This window comes from Chenopodium album, chromosome 23 (genome assembly GCF_948465745.1).
Source record: "Chenopodium album chromosome 23, dcCheAlbu1.1, whole genome shotgun sequence".
Classification (NCBI taxonomy): Eukaryota; Viridiplantae; Streptophyta; class Magnoliopsida; order Caryophyllales; family Amaranthaceae; genus Chenopodium; species Chenopodium album.
Genome location: NC_137856.1, coordinates 18,517,692 through 18,525,236, shown reverse-complemented (window position 1 = coordinate 18,525,236; position 7,545 = coordinate 18,517,692).

The following is a 7,545-nucleotide window of genomic DNA, read 5'->3' as shown; positions in this document are numbered from 1 at the left end:
TATTAACATAAGCAGCATTTCTCCATTTGAGGGAATTTGTGAGCTCAATGTTAGCAATGACACAGGCGGCACCATCAAGCGGCTTGGCAAATTTTTTGCCAAACAAATTAGGCGGTTACTATCATCAATAATGTCAGCCAGTTACTACCATCAATGGTGGCAGCCGGTCAGCATAATCAATAAGGTCATCAGACAATTGCGGGGCTACTTTGCGCTCCTACCAAGCACAGCCGCAAGGGCTTTGTTCTTCAATTAAGCTGGCTGCGTGGCTGCTATATTCTTCAATTAAGCGGCTGCCATATCTGTTGTGTTCACTCTTCAAAGCCATGTTGCAATGCAGGCGGCATGGAGCATCATTGCTCAGAAATTAAGCCGGCTGCAATGGCTGCTTGGCTCATCCTCAAAGCCGGCTGTGAAGTGAGCTAGCAAGAGCTCGATTGTGAACTTGTTCAAGCGGCAGCCCACCCAAGCAAGGGTCAGACGGCATAGAAAGCCGCATGTGTGATCTGAGCAAACCCATTTCTCGAGCTAAAAGCTTTTTGACATCTCATGCTCGCCTGTTATCATTTGAAGAGCTCATTCTCATGAATCAAGCAAAGGGCAGCCTTATTCACCAACTAAGCTCGCCTGCAGTGCTGCTTTGCGCCTTTGTTAAGCCCGGCTGTGGGTTGCTTGGTTCACTCAAGCACAGCCGTAGGGGCTGCTTAGTTCTTCATCAAGTCCGAAGGTATCCTTGGCTCATTGAGCTTGATGAAGGGCTGCTTTGTTCATTGATATATCCGGCTGGTCTAACCAGCATCATCATTATTAATCATAATGATCATTATTATGATTGTGATCGAAAAAAAAAAAAATTAAAAAAATCCGCCTAACTGATGTTCTACTATTTTGTATGAACATACAACTTTGGTGCAAAAAAGGAAAAGCTCCATTATTTATTGCCTTAACAAGTTAGGCTCGGCAATATTGTCAAATTGACCATGAGGGAGCAAGCGGCTTCAAGTTGGAACCTGATCAATGCGGTAGCCGGCATTTGATGGCTTTTTCTTCAAATAACATAAATTACCGTTTGTATAATCTGATAAGAGCGAGTTTATTTGTTTCTTGAAGCTTAGTCACTCGGCTTCCTATGATATGGCCTCCTATGTAAAATAAAGACTTGAGAATGCTCACATATTCACCCAAACGGTTGAATACCAAGCTCCTCCTAGTTCGGAAATGATGATGTTGAAAGCAACAATAATGAAGACGGATCTTATGCCGGCTACCATCAGTTTGTACTTAAATGAGCAGCCATAATCAGCTCCACACAGTTGCAATGCAGGCGGCATGGAGCATCATTGCTCGGAAATTAAGCTGGCTGCGGGGCTGCTTGGTTCATACTTAAGCCCGCCTGCAGGGGTGCCTTGTGCCTCAATAAAACCCGGCTGCGGGGGTTGCTTTGAACAACTTCAAATCCGGCTGTGTGTGAGCAGCTTATCCCACCAATTTGCCTCGGCTGTAGTGACAGCTTTGCTCATCACAAAAGCCGACTGTAGGTGCAGCTCTCCTCGCCAATTTATCCCACTTGCTCAGGCTCAATTGCTCGTCAAATATCCCCGGCTGTGGGATGCTTTGTTCATTTCAAATGCTCGTCAATTAAGTGGCTGTATCACCCCTTAGGCAGCTTTTGTACGTGAAGCTAGTTGGGCTACCATGCAAAATTGCAAATCATTATTATGATTAAAAAAAAAAAAAAAAAAAAATGATATTAGTGAGTTGGTTAAATTAACCAACTGCACTTATGTAATCTTTTAGTAAGCCGGCCATGTGTCAAGCGGCAATTGTGAGCTTGTTAAATAAACATTTATATATAAATATATAAGTGCCAAAGCTCAATATGTCTTCTCAAGAGCAGCTCCATATTGACAAGGTTTTGGGAATAAGCTCAAACAAGGTGATATAACTCATTAGCCAAAGTAGGCCCCCAAGATTGTTCTAGCAGCAAACTTCCATCTTTGCTCACCTATCAAGATCGGCTGCAGTGGCATTGTTACTTATCAATTAAGCCACCTGTAGGGGTCGTTTCCATCCTCAATAAAACCGACTGCCAGGGAGACGGCATGCGGCAATTTCATATGACTCAAATTTATATACGGCTGTGGTTATGCAAGCTTTGGCTCATCGAACTATATAGGCGGCATTGAATTCGGCTGTACTCAAGCGTCATTAGGGGCTATACCTTTGCACAGGCGGCATAAGAGCCAAGTAAAATGAGCAAGCTCCCCTTAATGTGAGGGAAACCTCAATCTCTTGTATCCAAGCAGCAATATTCATACATGGTCATCTCTTAACTTAAAAGTCGAGAGGTCGATACCTTGTGCAAGGCATCCAGCCATGGAGACGAGTGTGATGCCGAGAGTTTGCTCAAAATCAGGAAAGCAGGCTGTGTGTACGCGAGTCAAGCAGTAAACTGACCGGATGGCAAGCACTATTAAGCTAATCCACTATTACAATGATATTACATACGGCTATTCTCCATTAGAGGGAAGTTATGAGTTTCATGCGCACGATAACTCAATTAAAATATCATGCTTGACTTTTCCACTTAATGAAGCTGGCGGATATCAAGTGTTCATCAAATCTCAACATAGCAAGATGGCAAAATTGTTGAGTAAGTCTTTCAAATCAGCCGGCCCAAGATGACTCCAATACAAGCGGCGAATATGTCGACTCATATTATAGCAGCCGGATTACCATTATCCATGGTGTTAGCTGGGTTGCGCATGATTATACTCTTGGAGAAACGGTTGCGAGGAGAGCTAGAAAGAGCTTGATTGTAAGCTAGTTCAAGTGGCCATCATAGTCAGCTTTGCTCTCAAAATTAAGGCCAGTTGTACGGCTGCTACTTGCCGCAATTAATGTGCGACTGTTTTGTGTCCCAATTAAGTGGCTTCCATTTCTGCTCTATTCAACCTCGACGCTAGCTGCGATTGTTGCCTTAATCGACCTCAAAGCCGGCTCCCATGGCTACTTTGTTCAAGCTCAAAGCCGGCTGCCATGGCTGCTTTGTTCCTCAATCAAGGCCGGCTGTATGTGTTGTAGAAATTGCTTTGCTCATCTACTCTTCCTGGCTGTGGGGTTGCATTATGCCTCAATAAGGACCGGCTGCAGTGGGTGATTTGTTCATCAATTAAATCCGGTTGAATAATGGAGGTAACAATATGATTTGTTTTGATTCCCTCCAACAGCATTAATGCATTAAGATAGTAATGATAGTCTTCATTATTACTGTTATTATTATAATTGTTATTATTGATTCATTGATTGAATTTCAATATAATCTGACGGACCGTCCAAACTCCTATAATAAACTAAGTTTGAAACTTAGTAGCTAAATTAACGTCCTAGAGACGTGAGGCCAAGGGCCGGATAATAAACTAAGTTTGAAACTTAGTAGCTAAATTAACGTCCTAGAGACGTGAGGCCAAGGGCCGGATAATAAACTAAGTTTGAAACTTAGTATCAAATTCAAACGTCCAAGTGACATGCGGCCAATGGCCAGATAATTAAGCGAAGCACAAAACCGCTTAGTGGCTATACAGCCGGTCTCAACCTGGACCAGAGGCCAATGGCCGGATGGCTGCTTTTTTCACAAATCCGTCTGTCCCAACATGGACAAAGGCGTCCGGCGACACCCCTCCGGGTGCAATCGTCGCAGAGAGAAGCCAACCTGCTTACTCTACGTACCAATGCAGGCGGCCACAATTGGACGGCTGAATCAGCCATCCATAGCCGTCTGACCTGAACAATCTAAGGAACAACCAAGTTTCGACAACCAGATGTCCAAAAAACATCAGCTGGTGACCGATCGAAGTTCTAACTTAGATTAACTTTTGAAATTATACAAGTCCTCCCAATGGGGTAAAAGGACATTGAAAGTATAATTGGATTACAAACACCCCAGGCGGCCATTTGCCTCCTGCTCCCAGGCGGCATTTGCCTCCTACCTTATGAAAGGTCAGGCGGCCATTTGCCTCATGCCCTATGAAAAGTCAGGCGGCCATTTGCCTCCTGCCCCCAGGCGGCATTTGCCTCCTGCCCTATGAAAAGTCAGGCGGCCATAAGCCTCCTGCTCCCAGGCGGCATTCGCCTCCTACCTTATGAAAGGTCAGGCGGCCATTTGCCTCCTGCCCTATGAAAAGTCAGGCGGCCATTTGCCTCCTGCCCCCAGGCGACATTAGCCTCCTGCCCTATGAAAAGTCAGGCGGCCATTTGCCTCCTGCCCCCAGGCGGCATTCGCCTCCTACCTTATGAAAGGTCAGGCGGCCATTTGCCTCCTGCCCCATGAAAAGTCAGGCGGCCATTTGCCTCCTGCCCCCAGGCGGCATTCGCCTCCTACCTTATGAAAGGTCAAGCGGCCATTTGCCTCCTGCCCCATGAAAAGTCAGGCGGCCATTTGCCTCATGCCCCCAAGCGGCATTCGCCTCCTACCTTATGAAAGATCAGGCGGCCATTTGCCTCCTGCCCTATGAAAAGTCAGGCGGCCATTTGCCTCATGCCCCCAGGCGGCATTAGCCTCCTGCCCTGTGAAGAGTCAGGCGGCCATTTGCCTCCTGCCCCCAGGCGGCATTCGCCTCCTACCTTATGAAAGGTCAGCGGCCATTTGCCTCCTGCCCCATGAAACGTCAGGCGGCCATTTGCCTCCTGCCCCCAGGCGGCATTCGCCTCCTACCTTATGAAAGGTCAGGCGGCCATTTGCCTCCTGCCCTATGAAAAGTCAGGCGGCCATTTGCCTCCTGCCCCCAGGCGGTATTCGCCTCCTGCCCTGTGAAGAGTCAGGCGGCCATTTGCCTCCTGCCCCATGAAAAGTCAGGCGGCCATTTTCCTCCTGCCTCCAGGCGGCATTCGCCTCCTACCTTATGAAAGGTCAGGCGGCCATTTGCCTCCTGACCTATGAAAAGTCAGGCGGCCATTTGCCTCCTGCCCCCAGGCGGCATTCGCCTCCTGCCCTGTGAAGAGTCAGGCGGCCATTTGCCTCCTGCCCCATGAAAAGTCAGGCGGCCATTTGCCTCCTGCCCCCAGGCGACATTAGCCTCCTGCCCTATGAAAAGTCAGGCGGCCATTTGCCTCCTGCCCCCAGGCGGCATTCGCCTCCTGCCCCCAGGCGGCATTCGCCTCCTACCTTATGAAAGGTCAAGCGGCCATTTGCCTCCTGCCCCATGAAAAGTCAGGCGGCCATTTGCCTCATGCCCCCAAGCGGCATTCGCCTCCTACCTTATGAAAGATCAGGCGGCCATTTCCCCCCTGCCCTATGAAAAGTCAGGCGGCCATTTGCCTCATGCCCCCAGGCGGCATTAGCCTCCTGCCCTGTGAAGAGTCAGGCGGCCATTTGCCTCCTGCCCCCAGGCGGCATTCGCCTCCTACCTTATGAAAGGTCAGCGGCCATTTGCCTCCTGCCCCATGAAAAGTCAGGCGGCCATTTGCCTCCTGCCCCCAGGCGGCATTCGCCTCCTACCTTATGAAAGGTCAGGCGGCCATTTGCCTCTTGCCCTATGAAAAGTCAGGCGGCCATTTGCCTCCTGCCCCCAGGCGGCATTCGCCTCCTGCCCTGTGAAGAGTCAGGCGGCCATTTGCCTCCTGCCCCCATGAAAAGTCAGGCGGCCATTTGCCTCCTGCCCCCAGGCGGCATTCGCCTCCTACCTTATGAAAGGTCAGGCGGCCATTTGCCTCCTGCCCTATGAAAAGTCAGGCGGCCATTTGCCTCCTGCCCCCAGGCGACATTCGCCTCCTGCCCTGTGAAGAGTCAGGCGGCCATTTGCCTCCTGCCTCATGAAAAGTCAGGCGGCCATTTGCCTCTTGCCCCCAGGCGGCATTCGCCTCCTACCTTATGAATGGTCAGGCGGCCATTTGCCTCTTGCCCTATGAAAAGTCAGGCGGCCATTTGCCTCCTGCCCCCAGGCGGCATTCGCCTCCTGCCCTGTGAAGAGTCAGGCGGCCATTTGCCTCCTGCCCCCAGGCGGCCATTTGCCTCCTGTCTTATGGGATGTCAAACGTCTCAAAAATTTTCTAAGTCACCCAAAGGTCATATCACCACCATAGTGGGGCTAAAAGAAATAAAAGTCGTCATCTGTCTAGTTCAGGCGGCAATCATTATTATGATTGATTAACTTACAAAATATCATACCCTTTAAGGTGTCAAATTTTCCAAGTTAATCAAATCGCTCTTTTGTTGAACTAGACATATGCCGCCCATAGAGCTTTTGAACAAGCGGATAATAAAGCCTTGATTTCGAAAGGAGTAACTCCTCTTAAAAGAGAAATTACCCCTTTTCGAGGGGCTAATGTTTGGGGTAAAAATACCCCCTATATGTGGACCAATGCCACCTCGACACCTGTCCGCAAGCTCAGCGCTCAATGAGCCAATTAGAGCATGACACGTGTCACTCAATGATAGAAGGGTGAAATGGGCTCAAAGCCCACAACCCTAGCAACCGTAAAATGATGGGAAAGCCAATCTACTTAGGTTAAATAACCTAAGAGGCACATATCCCAATGCTCTATAAATACTGATCTTTACATCAGTTTCAAGGGATCCAATTCTCTCTCCAAGGGCAATGCCCCCCACAAATACTCTCCCTTCTCTCTACTTTCTCTCTCTAAAATACATTATTTCGATCACTGACTTGATCGTCGGAGGCGGACCTCCGCCCCCCCCCCCCCCCCCCCCCGGGGTCCGTTGTTTTGCAGGTATCCAGGCCGTTCGAGTGTTGCATTGCGGATCTGTCTCCCGAGGGACATACACACCCTCCATTCGGGTACGTACAAAAACACCCAAAACACAACTAATTATGATCAAATCGATATCAAGTGGTCATGTCAATCAATTCAATCATGCAATCAATGCTAGCAATCATGGTTAGCTACTCCAATCAAACTTATGTAACATGCAAACCTCCATGAATCAATTTAATCACAACACAAGAACTACTCAAATTCCCAAATCAATCTCAATCCATCAATTACACATGTTTACCCAAACCCTAGCAAGTAAACTACTCAAGAAACATCATCATCAAATCTACTATCAACTATAGAAAACAAGAATTAACAAAATATCAAGAACAATTACTCTAATCAAACGTCATATATCAAAATCAAACCAAAAAAACATCTAATTAAACAAAACAATTGAATGAGATAGAGTTTAGAAATGCTCATTGATAATTAGGAAGATCTCCAACACAATTGTCACACTTGCATCTTCAATCTCTCAATCACCATTGAAATTCCTCACTTTCTCTCACTAAAACTACTCCTAATCTAGAGAGAGAAGCACTCAACCTAAGAGAGAGAAAACTATTCTAAAACTAAAGAATTACATCCATGAAGAAAAAAGGAAACCAAAAACTATATAAACAAAAGGAGAAAAGAAGCTTAAAAATCGTAAAGACCCGGAAACCCGCGCCCGCGGAGAACTTGGCGGCGCCCGCGGACGAAGACGGAAACCCCGATAGCCGCGCCCGCGGCCCAAGCCCAGGCCCGCGCCCTCGGGGAGCCCTCGGG